The sequence below is a fragment of the Monodelphis domestica genome, chromosome 7 (assembly GCF_027887165.1).
Source record: "Monodelphis domestica isolate mMonDom1 chromosome 7, mMonDom1.pri, whole genome shotgun sequence".
Taxonomy (NCBI): Eukaryota; Metazoa; Chordata; class Mammalia; order Didelphimorphia; family Didelphidae; genus Monodelphis; species Monodelphis domestica.
The window spans coordinates 131,294,787-131,311,384 of record NC_077233.1 but is presented as its reverse complement, the minus strand read 5'-3'; positions in this window follow the sequence as shown (position 1 = coordinate 131,311,384).

Genomic DNA, 16,598 nt, shown 5'->3' with positions numbered 1-16,598 from the left:
TATTACATTTTCTTGTATGTGCAATATACTATTTCAGTTATTTTATTTTATTTTTTCTCCTTTTTTATATTTGAAGCACATGTCACCAGCATTTAGATTTTAACGTTTTGATTTTTCATTACTATAAGTTTAAAATACATTTGCTAATGCATGCCCCCAAACAGCTTGACTATAAAAATTATGCCACTAATTACTTAAAAATTATGGGACTTTACTTAATGATTCTGTCTGATTCCAGGACAAGATATACACAAAAGAGCCATTGCACAGGGCCTAAGAAAATCCAATCCAGGATGGATTGATGCACTTCTAGGCCAATGCAAAGGTTTTGAACCTAGTGTGAAGACTCAAGGTTACTGTGTTTAACATTGTTAGACATAGGCTTTCCTTGTGTCCACACTCACTCTGAAAATACTCACAGACAAGTATCCCCAAAACCTTGGCTCCTATAATCTGGTCCCCTTTTCTGCCTTTCATAGTGTGGTACCTTTCTGTAGTCCTGGCTATTGACTGGGTAAATGCATCATTGCTTAGATCATTTTAATTGGGCCCTGATTCAAGGGCCTGTTATAGATTTATTTTTCTTTTACTTAGAATTTTTACACATAAGACTTTGATAGTCTATATTTTCATCCAGTATTTTTTAATTTGGATTTTTAAATTTCTCTTACCAATTGATTCATATACCTCATACCTCAGCCATGCATCCCTAAGTGATCCTGTATTTTTCAATCACCCACAACACGGGGAAATGTAAAAAATATCATTATTTTAAATTGCAAAGTTTAAATTCCCTTTAAAGAATTTTAGGTAAAGAAAGATGCTACTTCCCTGAATCCAGAAACTGAACTGTTGGAGAAGATACCATGAAGAAGCCTCCAGACCACAAGCTGCACAAGAATGAACTTTGTGTGTGGTTGATTGAACATTTGTTTGTATGTATACTTTCATGCCAAAGGGGACTGCCCCCTAACTGGCTTTTTGTCAATGCGTCCAGCAATTATTGGTTTTGTTCTTTTTTTCTCTTATCCTCGAATTATTGTAATCCTTAAGTTGATTATTTTACATGATCCTTTTGGGGAAATTTTTCTTTTTTCCAAAAATGATCACACAGTAAAATGTAAAAATGGAGACTTGAATCCAGGACTTCAATCCTCAGAAGTCCTTGCTCCACTTCCCCAGAATGCTTTGTAATCTCACTGAATTCTCACCTGGGCCAAAAACAAATTATTATTTAAAGGGTCTCTGCCTACAGCGGGGTCTCTTTTTTTCCTGTTCCCGCTTGCAAGCAGATGGGTCCTTTCATAATGTAGGTGAGGTTGTCTAAGCCTCTCTGGGCCTAGGTAAGTGCTTTCTTATTCTGTATTTTCTTTAATCCTTAACCTTTAATAAACCTCATAAAAATATAATACTCCTTGCAGAGAGAAACTAATTTCTACCTGCCCCAGTTCCCCCCCCAAATTTTTAATCTTTACACTAAGCAAAATGGAGAAAATCTAAAATTCACACAGTTCTGAGATTTTGTGACTTTATTAACCTGTGTTCAATCTGAAAAAGTCAAAAAGGACATGGGATTTCTTCTGGTCCTCAGAGAAGTCAGAGAGAGGCTAATGGCTTCATTTGATTTTAACATCCTCAAATCCAGATAGAGGAGCTTCTAGCAGATCATGAACTACTAATAAAGGGTAGGACTAAGGTAAAGTAATACTTGCTACTTGGATTAGAAGAAGCTCTGAAAAAAAAAAATTAAGAAGCAATTAAGTAGCACAACAGATCAAGTGACAAGCCTGGAGTATGGAGGGCCTGGGTTCAAATATGATCTCAGACATTTCTTAGCTGTGTGATCCTGGGCAAATCACTTAACCTTCATAACCTAAGCCTTTCTCCTTTTCTGTCTTATAATTGATACTTAGAAAGGGGTGGGATTTTTAAAAATATACCTTTCTTTCCTTTTTACAGAGATGGGGAACTATGAGTATTGAATACTATGTTTGCAGTCAGACATGATTGAAGTGCTGATTGGTTCTGAAACTACTTCCCCTCCCCACCACACACTTAAAAAAATTTTTTTCAAGGCATATTTTGCTTAGTGAAGGAAGGGAAAAGCAGAAGACTGGTTTTAAATCATAGTGGCTATCATTTCTCTAGACATAGCTGAGCAAAAGCTACAACCTACATATGTTCTGGGGATTATGTGTGCCAAAAGAGACATAGGTAGAGGCATAGAAGCAAGAGACAGATAGGAGACAGAGAAAGAGAAAACTTTTGGGATTTGGTCAAATCATTTAAATTCTCTGGGCTTTAGTTTCCTTACCCATAAAATAAAGGAGCTAGACTAAAAGCTCTCTATGTTCTTTTCTAGTTCTTATTGGTACAGTGGCCACCTTGTCACACATTTTTGAGAACTAGTAAGTGGTACTTAAGGAATCCCAGCTGGAATTCCCTGACTGGAGTCAGAAGATCTGAGTGAAAATTCTAACCCTGTTATTGACACTAACACCATATGACATCATCTGTATTGGGAAAATCACTTAATTTCTCTGGGTTCCAGATTCTTTATCTTCAAAATGAGGACTTTTGAGATAGATAAACCATATGATCTAATCTAATTCCTTAAGCTAGGAATTTCCGGGAAAACACTGAATTAATGAAAGGAGACCTATCCCCTAGTTCAACAAACATTTTTAACAGCATATACTACATGCAAAGTTTTGTGGTCACTGTAGAAATAAAATTACCCTTGTTCTCAAGGACATTCTTAATTTATGAAGGCCCATATTATGAATTTTGCAACAGAAATAAGTAAATACTTCTTTTAATTTAAAACTTTTAATTAGAGGGATAGCACATTAATTAGGTAGCTAGTTCAGTGGATACAAAGCCAGATCCAGAGATGGAAGATCCTGGGATCAAATCTGACCTCAGATACTTCCTAGCAATCTGAGCCTGGGGAAGTCACTCATTCCCAATTTCCTAGCCCTTACTGCTCTTCTGCCTTGGAAATAATACATAATATCTCAATTCTAAGTGTTAATTTTTTTTTGTTTGGGCTTAATAATTAATTGGTGGTCACCAGGGATTTAATTTCTAAATCCCAAAATGAATTACTAAAGTAAATGGAATTTATGGTAGTTTATTTATAATAGAGGGAAGATATTAAGGAAGAGAGAGAGAAAGCTCTGGCTTCCTCTGAACCAGGTAGAAATTCTCAGGCCCTAGCCAGGGGAAAGGAGTCTCAAGACAATGGGCCTTTCTCAAAGGTTCACACCTCTAGAAAGGCAAGGAAACTAAGTCAGCCTTTACATTCACCACAGTAACTGTCTAAAAGGAAAGCAATCTGAAGTCTCCTACATGAGCTCCTCCAGGGGCTCAATTCCACAGCCAAGTATCTTCACTCCAAGTCTAAGTGTCTTTCTTCCAGTCTCTCCTCAAGTGTCTGTCTTCCCTCCAGCTCCAAGTGACTCTCTTCACTCCAAGCCTGAGTGAGTCTCTTCCAGTCCAACTCTGAGTGACTGAATCCTTCATTTCTCTCCATGTGCCTCTGTTTCCTGTATTTAAAGTTCTTTTTCTCTTGTGTCATCTCCCCTAAATTTTACATCTACCAATCACAGCAGACATTCCTCTCCAAGACTGCCCACTCGATGTATGAAATGGGTGTTCATGCCTTTTGTGGTTTGTTCACACCTTTTTGTGGTTAAAATGGGTAGATATACTTTAAATACTGGGTTAACAGTTTTGGGGATTAAAATCTAAAATTAGATAGGGGATTACAATTCAATCTTCACAATTAGGAAGAGCTAAGTACAATCAGGAGATAGCCAAATTCAATCTTAACATAAGACAGGAAGTAACAGTTTAAAGAAGAAGAAGAAAAAAGAATATCTAGTAGAATTTTCATGAGTCGATGATTCATGCTTCTTTGTAAAAATAATTTTCTGAACTTGATGAACACCTACAAACATGAACATTTCTATATACAAAGAACAGAAAAATGTGGTTTGTTTATGAAGCCACTCATCTTATACTGCATCTTTTAATTAACTCTTCTTAGGAGTCAAAATTCTCAGCTTTGCTTTGGGCAAGAGCTTCAATCCAAAAATATTTAAATGACTATTACCTGCAAAGCCCTTAGCTCTGGGAATAAAAAGACAAAATACAAAATGGTCCTTGCCTTCAAGACATTCTATCGTGGAACCAGATGTAATATGCAACCAGATAAATAGATAAATGATAATTAGAAGAGCAAAAGGGTATTAGCAGGGGCTAGGTGGCACAGTAAGTAGAGTGCCAGAACTAGATTCAGAAGGACTTGGATTCAAATATAGCCTCAGACACCTTCTAGCTGTGCAGCCTTGAGCAAGTCATTCAATAGGCTTATCTAGCCCTTGCATTTCTAAAGATGTTACTAAGATGGAAAGTAAGGATTAAAAAAATATATATTAGCTGGAAAATGAGGGGATACCCTTCAATTGAGGAATGGCTGAACAAATTGTGGTATATGTTGGTGATGGAATACTCAAAGGAATAATAAAGTGGAGGAATTCCATGGGAACTGGAATAACCTCCAGGAATTGATGCAGAGTGAGAGGAGCAGAACCAGGAGAACATTATACACAGAGACTGATACACTGTGGTACAATCAAATGTAATGGACTTCTCCATTAGTGGCAATGCAGTGATCCTGAACAACTCGGAGGGATCTATGAGAAAAACCACTATCCATGTTCAGAGGAAAAACTGTAGTAAAAATACCGAAGAAAAACAACTGCTTGAATACATGGGTTGAGGGGATATGACTGGGAACGTAGACTCTAAATGAACATCCTAATGCAAACACCAACAACATGGAAATGGGTTCTGATCAAGGACACGTGTAATACCTAATAAAATTGTGCATCAGCTACGGGAAGGGGAGGGAAGGAAATAATGTGATTCTTGTAACCAAGGAATAATGTTCTAAATTGACTAAATAAATTTATTTTAAAAAATAAAGGCAGAAATATTTTTTAAATGTCTTAAAAAAAAAAATATATATATATATATTAGCAACTGGTGTGGGAGGAAGAAGACAGGTGGACAGATGAAGAGGGAAAGGGGCCAGGAGCTGGAAATGCTGATAGTTTATAAACTGAATCTTGAAGGAATTAAAGGATTCTAAGAAACGGAGGAAGAGTCATGTGAAATAATCCTGAAAAGGTAGGCAGAGACCAGATTGTGAAGGATGTTCAAGACCAAGCTGTGGAAGTTGTTTTTTATCCTCAAGCCAAGGGGGAATTACTCAGTGGAGTAATATGGTCAGACATTGCTTTGGGGAAATTGTTTTGGAAACTGGGGAGAGGCTGGATTCAAGAGGGGAAGAGACTAGAAACTGAGAGAATTGAGACAATCTAATGAGGGAAGCGATATGCAAATAACTGTAGATACAATATGCATACTATACAAATACAAGATAATGAGGAGGTGTTGGGGGGTGGCAGAGAAGGAAGGGAGAGGGACCAGGAAAGGCTTCCTATAGTAGGTAGAATTTGAGAGATACCTGAGTCTTGAAGGTAACCAGAAGGTAAAAGTGAGAAACTAGAACATTGCAACAAGGGGGACAAATGGTCCAAATATGTAAACATGAACATGAACCATGATAAATGGTCCAAATACATCTCTCATGAAATGGAATGGCACATATGAGGAACAGCAAGCCACCCATTGCAGCTAGTGAAATAACAGATACAAAATAAATACAATGTAATTTCTTCCTGGAAGCACTAGAAAATTTGGGGATGATGGTGCTTGATCTGAGTTTTGAAGGAAACTAGGAATTGTAAAAAGTTAGAAGATGAGAAAGGGATATATGCCAGGCATAAGGAAAGACAGTGCATCTTCCCGTGTATTTTTCCCAGCTTCCTTCTCTGGCTTCCTTCTGATATGCTTCCTAGTCAATCAGGGACATCCTCCTCAACAAGGCACCCCTGGGGATCAGTGCTTGGCCCTGTGTGCTCCTTTTCATCAATGACATGGACAGTCAGAGATGGTAGGCTGGAAAAGTGAGGAGGGATTAGCTAGCACAGAGGATGATAGAGTCAGTGTCCAAAAAGAGTTTATCAAGCCAGAGCATTAGGTCAGATATAATAAGCTAAAATTCAATATAAAATCTTGCATTTGGGTACAAAAAATGTCTTTAAGTATAATATAGCAAAGACATGGTTAGGCAGCAGCTATTCCCAAAAAAAGAAAAGAAAAAAAACAAGGATTTTAGTGGACTTCGGGCTCAATGAGTCAGTAGTGTGCTCTGATAGCCAAAAAGAACAAAGAAAAGAAAAGAAAATGTGATCTTGGGCATATCTTAATATAATAGAGTTTCCAAGAATACACAGATGATAACTCACCTATACTCTGCCCTTGCTGGATCTCATCTGAAGTATTATGTTCATTTCTGGGTACCACATTTCTTTAAATCCTTATCTTCTATCTTAGAATCAATACCGTGTACTGGTTTCAAGGCAAAAGAGCAGTAAAGAGCTAGTCAATGAGGGTTAAGTGACTTGCCCAGGGTCACACACTTAAGAAGTGTCTAAGATCAAATTTGAACCCAGGACCTCCCATTTCTGAGCCTGGATCTCAAGCCACTGAACCACCTAGCTTCCCCTTGGGTAACACATTTTAAATTTTAAATTTTATTTATTTAGAATATTTTTCCATGGTTACATGATTCATATTCTTTCCCTCCCCTCTTCCCACCCACCTCCCGGAGCTGACAAGCAATTCCACTGGGTTATACATGTGTCATTTTCAAAACTTATTTATTCATATTTGTAGTAGAGTGATCTTTTAATGCCAAAACCCCAAGGTAGAAGAATGGTAAGGGCTAGGCAATGGGGGTTAAGTGACTTGCCCAGGGTCACACAGCTGGGAAGAATCTGAGGCCAGATTTGAACCCAGGACCTCCTGTCTCTAGGCCTGCCTCTCCATCCACTGAGCTGCCCAGCTGCCCCCTATCAATGTCTCTTCTTAAAATGTGCTACTCAGAGAAAGAAATGTGGGAGTAAAAATGCAGAAGAAAGACATATGATTGATCATGTAGTTCCATGATCCACTGACCAAGCTGGCCCTTATGAATGAGAAAGGACCTTTTCAAATTGAAGCTCTTGCCCAAATGATGATCAACTGGAAAGGAATAAACTATTATCAATAAAACCAGGTTCTAAGAGAACCCCAAGGAATTCTTGGAAAAAAAAATGCTATCCATAGCTAAAGAAGGAACTATTGCAATCTGATTACATGTCAAAAAACACAATCTTTTACTTTATTTCCTTCATGAGTTTTTTTATTATATGTGTGATATGTATTCTGTCATGGCATAGGAATATGGAAATATGTATTGCAGGAAAGCACCGATATAACCTATATCAGCCTATTTACCACCTGTTAGGAGCAGAATGTAAGAGGTTGGACTAGGTTATTTAAGAGTATAGTCTCCAGGAATTAATCAATTCCAAATGACTTTTTAGCAATTTATTTATAAAATAGAGGGAAAGTGTGAAAGTAGAGAAATGAAAAAGAGGGCAGAGTAGGAAATCTAGCTTAATGAGCTAGATTATTGCTCAAGTCCTGGCTTTACTCCAGCAGGGCTCCAGAAGCTCCAGCCAGAGGGCTGAGGGGTCAATTAACAAAGGTTTTAGTCACAAGGCCTCTTCCCAGCTGAGGGGCCCCTCCAGAGTCTAGTACCTCCAGGCAAGCCAGGGAAGAAAGTCAGCCTTTTTCACTTACCCAAGTGGTAGTTCTAAGGAAAAATAGAATCAGTCCAAAGTCCTCAGCCAGAGCTCCTCCAGGGTCAAGTTCTAGGTGAAAGACCTGGTCAGAGGAAGTTCTTGGCATTTTTAAAGACCATTCCTTTTCGTCACTTCCTGTAACTTCTTTCCATTTTATGAGGACCAATTACAACTAAAGCTTTGTTTAGGACTGCCCAGGGGACAGTCAATGGGTTCTGATTCATCACCCACTATTGCACAGACCTCCCCCATTTAAGGATAAGTGGGCTGTGTATGCTTCTGGTGATTAATTATAAAAATGGGCAAGGGAGAATTAATCCCATCTTTACATACCTTGGGTGGGACGGAGAAGGAGAAAGGAGAAAATCTTAATTGCAAAATGTCAGAAAGCAATTATTAAAAATTGTTTCTTTGTGGGGGCAGCTGGGTAGCTCAGTGGATTGAGAGTCAGGCCTAGAGAGGTCCTAAGTTCAAATCTGGCCTCAGACATTTCCCAGCTATGTGACCTTGGGCAAGTCACTTGACCCCCATTGCCTAGCCCTTACCACTCTTCTGCCTTGGAACCAATACCCAGTATTGATTCCAAGATGGAAGGTAAGGGTTGTTTTTTTTTTTAATTGTTTCTATGTGTAATTTTTAGTGACAAAATTGGAAACTAGGAGATGGCTACGTATTTTATGGTATAAGAGTTTGAGGAAATACTGTAATATTGTGCTATAAAATATAATGCAGGGGATAGTTTCAGGAAAACCTGGGAATATTTATTATATTTATTATATTTTAAGATTTATTATATTCTGCTACCAAGTAAGGAGAATCAGGAAAAACAATCTGCACAATAATAGCAATATTGTAAAGATAATCAATCGGGAAAGACTTAGTAACTGATCAGTGACCTACCATAGTCCAAAGTACTTATGATTGAAAAATCTTCTTCAGGATAAAGAATTGAAAGAACAACAATAATACAAACTAAAATACTTTTTCTCTTCCTTTTTCTTGTTTTTCTCCCTCTTCAGAACATGGTTAATAGGGAAATTTTACTTCATACCTGTAATGGGTTTTGTGTTTTTGCCTTCTCGATGGGTAGGGGAAGTGTGAAAGGGGAAGAGAATTTGGAACTGAAAATAAGCAAAATTGAATTTAAAAAAAATGTGAGATGCTATTCCTGGTAATATCACACAAAATCAACAAAGTACCAACTGCATGAAAAGAAATAATTAAGTAGAGACACTGGAGGGATCATTTTGAGCATATTTAGCTTTATAAGCTAAATGAAACAGCCCATTAAACTAGTAACCTCTTGAGAGGAGGGGTGAAGAGAACAGCTCTGTGTGATCATAATTCTAGAGTCAGAAGGAACCTCAGAACCCATTTAATCCAACCCATTTTACAGATATGGAAGCAGAGAACTTAAATGACTTGCTTTAGGTCTCACACACAGGTAGTAATCATCAAAACTCAGGTTTTCTTTTCTGAGGGTCTTATGAGAAAGAATGTTATCCATATCCAGGGAAAGAACTGTGGGAGTAGAAACACAGAAGAAAAACAACTGCTAGATCACATGGGTTGATGGGGACATGATTGGGGATGTAGACTCTAAGCAATCACTCTAGAGCAAACATCAACAACATGGAAATAGATCTTGATTAATGACACATGTAAAACCCAGTGGAATTGCTCATTGGCTGGGGGGGGAGGGGAGGGAGGGAAAGAGCATGAATCATGTAATCATGGAACATTTTTATTAATTAATCAATTAAATAAAATTCAAAATAAATAAATGAACCTCAGATTTTCTCTGCCTCCTTAGTTTGATGTACTTTCTACCACACTTACCTGCTTGATGGGATATGGATATACTAAGTTAATGTAAGGCTGAGAGCATGACAATTCAAGTTCTATTCAATTCGTCCAAGGGTCTGGGCCCCAGGGAATAAAGACAAATATCACAAAAATAAAAAGAATCTCAAACTGAGAATATTAGCCAAACTGGCTTAGTTATGCACATAAGGGAAAAAAAGAAAAGCATCCCTATTCAGTATAACCTCCTTTCCCCCTTTTCATAGCAAAAGGCCCAGTTGGGGGAAAAAAAGACTAAATACAAAAGATAATGCACTCATGATGATAATCACCCCTCTCCCCTCCACCCCAATCTTGTAGGTTTAGTTGTAAACCATAAGGTTATAGGAAATTCTGGATCTACCTAGAAATGTGGATTATGGATGGCTGGTGATGTCTTGTTAAGAAACATTAGGATCCAGTGGGATTGTTTCCATTTTGTTTTACAAAAAAGGACAGGAAATTTAATCATAAAAAAATAATAAAAATGATACTGAATATTTCAATTATGATGAGGATGATATTTAGAATTTATGCCACTCTTTTAAGGCTTACAAAACACTTTATAAATATAATTACCAAGACTGGTTCCAAAGAAAACATATGAGAAGGCACCTTCCCCACTTCTCTGTAGAAGTATGGGACTGTGGGTGTGGAACACTGTAGATAATGTCATATTTTTTCCACTGCATGGAGTAGTGCTACACTTTTTTTTCTTCTTTATATTTAGAGATGGCTCTTTTGGAAGGGAGAGAGAAGGGAAACATTTGAAAATTAGGTGATATAAAAACAAAAGTCACTTATAATAATTCATTTTAAGAAAGAAAAGTCAAAAGTCATCAACAAAAATAAATATCTTTTTTTTTTTAACCCTTACATTCCATCTTGGAATCAATACTGTGTATTGGTTCCAAGGTAGAATAGCAGTAAAGGTCAGGCAACTGAGGTTAAATGACTTGCCCAGGATTATGTAGTTAGGAAGTGTCTGAGGTCAAATTTGAATCTGTGACCTTCTGTCTCCAGGCCTGACTCTAAATCCACTGAGCCACCTCCCTGCCCCAGTAATTTCTTTTTTTTTTTTTAAGGAGGAGTTCTGGGAAACAAAAATAACCCCCTTTTCCCCATTCCCCCTTTTCTTCTTTCTTCTTTCTCTCCTAGGCAAAAGTAAGTTCTACATTCATTGTCTATATGCATTTTGCCTTATTTGTACTGAAGAATGCTCCAGTCTCTTTTTTGGGGCTCAATTAATAACCTGTTGGATTATATGGAAGGATTTTCTTTGGGAAAAAAATATATATGGGAGGGGAAAGACAGAGAGGGAAAAAGAGAGAGACAGAGAGAAACAGAGAGACACATACACAGAGAGAGAATGTAACCATCCATAGACTGAATACAGAGTCCTTTTATCTATGCATAAAATCCATATAGCTGGTCTACTTCTAAAAGCTTCCAAGAATGAAACCAGACTCCCTATCTGGGCCACCAGGTGGAGTGTGGGAAGATCAACCCACTCTAGGATAAGACTGAAGTAATAAGTGGGAGATATTCAGACCAAGTTCTGCAAAGGCAGAATATTTTAAATGATTCATTTCCAAATTTAAATCCCCTATCTACCCTCTGTGCCATTTTATTTGTATCCCAGAGTCCCAGGAGGCATTTATTCATTTATGCATTTAGCCAGTGGTGGTAGTTGATACCAGGAGAAGAAACAAACCTATCATTTCTTTGGTATAAGATACTCCCAGAAGAGAAAATTCTCTCTCACATTCTTGTGCCTAGAGCACTAAGAGTTTAAGTGACCTGCCCAAGATCATAGAGTTGGTATGTGTCAGAGGCAGGATTTGACCCTGAGTATTCCTAGCTTCAAGGCTGCTCTCCTTCAGTGTAGTGGTCTATGCAGCATTTTATGAAGTTTGGAGACCATCTAAAGAGAATGATTATGTACTTAAGTTCCTGTCTCTCTTCCATGAACTAAAGTCACAAATTTTTGGAGAAAAGTGGCTGAGGAATGTTTTCACCACACAACTCATGAGGACTATCTTTTAAAGGAATGGTTTTCAAACTTTTCAGTCTCAGGACCTCATGACACACTTAAAAGTAATAGAGGAGGAGCAAGTAGGTAGTTCAGTGGTTAGAGCACCAGGAAAGGAATTGAGAGAACTTGAGTTCAAATCTGACCTTAGATACTTCCTAGCTCAGGGATATTCTGGGCTAATCACTAAACTCTGCCTAGACTTTATTATTCTTCTATCTTAGACTGAAGGGAAAGGATTTAAAGCATTTTAAAATAATAAATAATAATAATAACAAAAGGTTAGGAATGAGATAAAGTATCAGGGAAGCAACAGACCCTAGGATGATAGAAAGTGAAACTTTAAAGTGACAAAATCATGAGATCATGGCTGATTAAGGAGGCAAATGAATTCAGAATGGGAAGGACTAATTAAGGAAACAAGAAGAGGTCAAGAGGATAAAGATAAAGATAAAGACTGATTTGATTTAATGTGAGAGTAGAAAGATTAAATCATGATGGAATTTCAAATTGGTCCTACATCTCAGAAATGGTACAGTTTTGAATGGACATTAGAACTGGAAGGGACCTTAGAAACCATCAAATCTAACCCCATTTTATAGATGAGTAAACTGAGGTTTACAAGAGAGGCTAAGTCACCTGTCCAGGGTCACATTGTTTCTGATTGCAAGCCCAACATTCTCTCCACTGGACCACCAGATGGGAAACTGAAAATAGAGATAGAAGCTATTGACATGAAGAAAGTTAAGGAATTTTATAACTAAGTTGTCCCCATGAGTATCAAAGCCTCCCAGAATAATGGCTGGGAATGAGGAAGAGATAAGATGATGACTCTAATATTAAAGTCATTGAAAAATCAGGAGTGGTAATGAATACAAATATGATGGGGGAAAGGTTCTCTAAGTGGATTGCACGCATTCCTAAAAAGGAAAGGTCCTTGAAGAATAGTCAAAAGGGGCTGGAAGTGGCCATGGGAACCAAAGACTATGCTTATCCCCACTCCCTGTGGCCCTGTGAATCTAAAGAGAGAAAATGAAGGGCCTCCATTGGAGAGGGTTGTAAGTACTGGCACATCCTCAGAGAAGAACCAGGTTTCTGTAAAAGCAGAGAGATGGCTCTTTGTTGGCATCAGAGCAAAGGTTCCAGGAGACCTGATGGAATGAGATAAATAGAGTGGCCTCTGGAAGGTGCAGGGATGATCAGCTTGAGGGAGGAGGTTGAATGGGCATGACTCTTATATCTAAGTCAATGAATTGGATGGGGAGTCAGTGCAACAGGAGGTAAAAGGAAGTAAAATCCTTTCCTCAGAAGAAGTTCTGTGGCAAGAGGATCTGCAGAACTCAACCAATCCAGGCAGAAAGCGAGACAGAGCCACTTTCATCATGCTACTCCTTCACTCAAGAAACTATTATGTCTCCCTATCAGATAATTCTAGATTCCTCATTCTGGCATTCAAGGTCCTCTTACACTTGGAATCACTCTTATCCTTCCTTTAAAAAACAAAAACAGAAAACAAAACAAAAACAAAACAAAACCTTACCTTCTGTCTTAGAATCAATACCAAGTATTGACTCCAAGGCAGAGGAGTAGTAAGGACTAGGCAGCTGGGGTTGTGGCTTGCCCAGGATCACACAGCTAGGAAGTGCCCGAGGCCAGATTTGAACCCTGGACCTCCTTTCCCCAGGCCTGGTTCTCTATTCACTGAGGCACCTAGCTCCCCTTTATTCTTCCTTAATATATAGCTTTGCTCTGAAACTGTGCAACAGGTTTGTAACCTCAAATCTCAGTCTGACAGACTTTTAGTTTCTTCCCCTTAAAATGTGACCTTCTTAAAGGGAATGATCTCTGGGTAGAAAAGAGGAAAAATATTTGGAGAAAAGGAGGATCTGAAAACAAAAGATATTAGTCTTTAAGAGAAAGAAGACAGGCAGAGAACACATAAATTCAATCTCTGGTCTATGGGGAAACCCTTAGTGACTTTTTCTGATAAGAGTGGGCTTTTCAGTTATCTGAGCCATGGTTGGAATGGGTGTTTTCTCTCTAGAAGATTCATTGCCCCAAGCATCAATTTCTTTAGAACATACATTGCATCATAGAAATCCCCAGCAGAAGGAGTGGGAGAAAAGTCTAGATCAGAATCAAACTAATCTGGGAATTGTGGTTCCAAAGGCAAGTAGGGCTCTCTCTAGACATTCTGTCTCTCAAGGAAGGCTCAGCAGAGTAGGAGAAAGTAGTTGTCCTCGAATACAAAGCACAGCATTCATATGTTAGACATCAAAGGGAACCTAGCAATAATCTAGGTCGACATCCTCATTTTGAAAATGAGGAAACTGAGACCCAGAAAGTTGACATGACAAAGTCAGACAGAAAAAAAGTGGAGAACCTGGGAGGAAGAAAACAAGGAGAAACCTGTGACTGTCCATTAAGTGTTCACAATACCAAGAGTCTGCCCTGAGAGTTCCAAGTCTAGTAAAAGTGTCCAGTAGAGGACTGGGGACAAAAGTCAGTATTCTGCAGTCTAGCACAGCCATTGTTGAATAAGAAATCTACAAATAGGTCACACTATTAGCTGAATGTGAAATCAATTTTTTATTGGTGTGGACCAACAGGCAGATGGTTCATCAGATAGTCATCCAGGTGGATAGAAAGGGTAAGAGATATGTTCATCCAGAAAAATGGAGTCAAAAGTTAATAATACAAGGTATTTTTTATTTAGTACCTTTCCCACTCTAACCATCAAAAATATGTATCAGATCCAGAGAAAGAACTGTTGCAGTTGTCTTTCACTTCAGTGTATTTTTGGTTTTATATGAGGGTTTTGGTTATGTGTGAGTTTGCTCTTACAACAAGAACTAAAATGGAAGTGTGTTTTGCATGACAATAAAAAATGAGGAAAAAAAATATTCCAGACCTACAGAAAGGTGGGAGTGGAAAGGAGATGGGGAAAGGAAGGATGAATGAAGTTAAGATTCTATCTACTGCATATGTTAGGTATAATACTATATATAAAATACAACAGATATTGATTATAGTTAATGAGGTTCTCCAGATACTCTTTTAAAAAACTGTTAGGGGGCAGTTAGGTTGCACAGTAGCTTGAGAGCCAGGTCTGGAGATGGGAGATTCTGGTTTTACATCTTGCTGTATGACCCTGCATAAGTCACTTAACCCCCTTTGCCTATCTCTTGCCCTTCTGTCTAGAGTTATAACCAAGTAAGTAAGGGTTTAAGAAATGTTTTGTTAATATTGTTGTTGTTTTTTAAACCCTTACCTTCCCTCTTGGTGTCAGTACTGTGTATTGGTTCCAAAGCAGAAGAGTGGTAAGGGTAGGCAATGGGGGTTAAGTGACTTGCCAAGGGTCACACAGCTGGGAAGTGTCTGAGGTCAGATTTGAACCTAGGACCTCCTGTCTCTAGGCCTGGCTCTCAATACACTGAGCCACCCAGCTGCCCCCAATATTGTTTGTTTTTATACTACCTTAATTGCTAAAATTCTCAAGCTCTCCCCTCTTTCCTACCCAGAGAGTCATCCTTTGTAACAAAGAACTATTTTTTTTTTTTAAGGAAAAAGGAGTGGAAAAGAAGCATTGCTGCAAACTCACTCAAACATCAACTTAAAGGTCAGTTAGTTAGCTTAGTGAATTGAGAACCAGGACTAGAGATGGGGGGAGGGTCCTGGGTTCAAATATGACCTCAGACATTTCCTAGCTATGTGATCCTGGACAAGTCCCTTAACCTCCATGGTCTAGCCCTTACCACCTTTCTGTCATAGAACCAATACTTAGAATTGATTCTAAGAAGGGAAGGGTTAAAAAAAAATCATCTGAATCTGTTTTTGTATGTGATAGTCTCACACCTATACAAAATGAGACTGATACATTCTTTCCTCATCTCTTCTTCAGAGGGAATTTTATTTATTATAATCACACAACACTCCATTTAGGGGTTTTTGTTTTGTATTCACATTGTTAAGTCCTTTTGTACACTGTTTTCCCAGTACTCCTGTCTTCACTGTCCATCAGTTCTTATAAAACTTCCAAAACTTCTATGAAGTCTACCTGTACATAATTTTTTACAGCACAATAATATTCCATCTTATTCATGTATCACAATTTGTCTAGCCAGTCCTCAAACAACGAGCATCTATTTTGTTCTAGTTATTTCTACCACAAAAAAATGCTAGAGAATATTTTTATGTATATATTGTACCTTTCTATCATTGATCCCCTTGAGGTATATGCCTAGATATATAGGTCAAAGGTTATGACCATATTAGTCCTTTTTTCTTTCTTTTATTTTTTTGTTTAGCATAATTCAAAATTGCCTTCCAAAATTGGGTTGAGCCAATTCTGCCAACAAAGTATTAGCATTCCTATTTTCCTGCAGCTAATGTTTCCTCCAGCATTGACTATTCCCATTATCTATCATCTTTGCCAACTTTCTGGAGATGAAATGAAACTTAAGAGTTGCTTTTATATGTAGTTTTATAATTACTACTAGTGATCTGGAGATCAGTGATTATTATTTGTGACTATGGGATTGATTCTCCCCTTGCCTACTTTTAAATTTAATCAACCAAAAGCGTAAACAGTTCTACTTAACATTAAGTAGGGGAGGTCCACAAGACAATTCCTAAAGTGGGTGACAACTCCAGAAGCAACTGACCACCCCCTGAGTAGTGCTAAGCAAATTTAAAGACTGCAATTGGTCTCCATAAAATGGAAGAAGGGACAGGAAGTGATGTTAAAAAATAGGGATTATAAAGGATGGATGAACTTCAAGTGCAAGAGGTCCTCATCCTGAATTTTTGGGTTGGAGGAGCTGGGATTGGGACTGCGGCTTGGAGCTACAACTTGGTCCTGGGACTCTAGCTCTTGGATTGCTTCTGGTAAGACTATCCCTGGATCTTCTCCTTTGGAACTTTGCCAAGGTGAGGGAGAAGTGATTGAATTTTGTATTTGT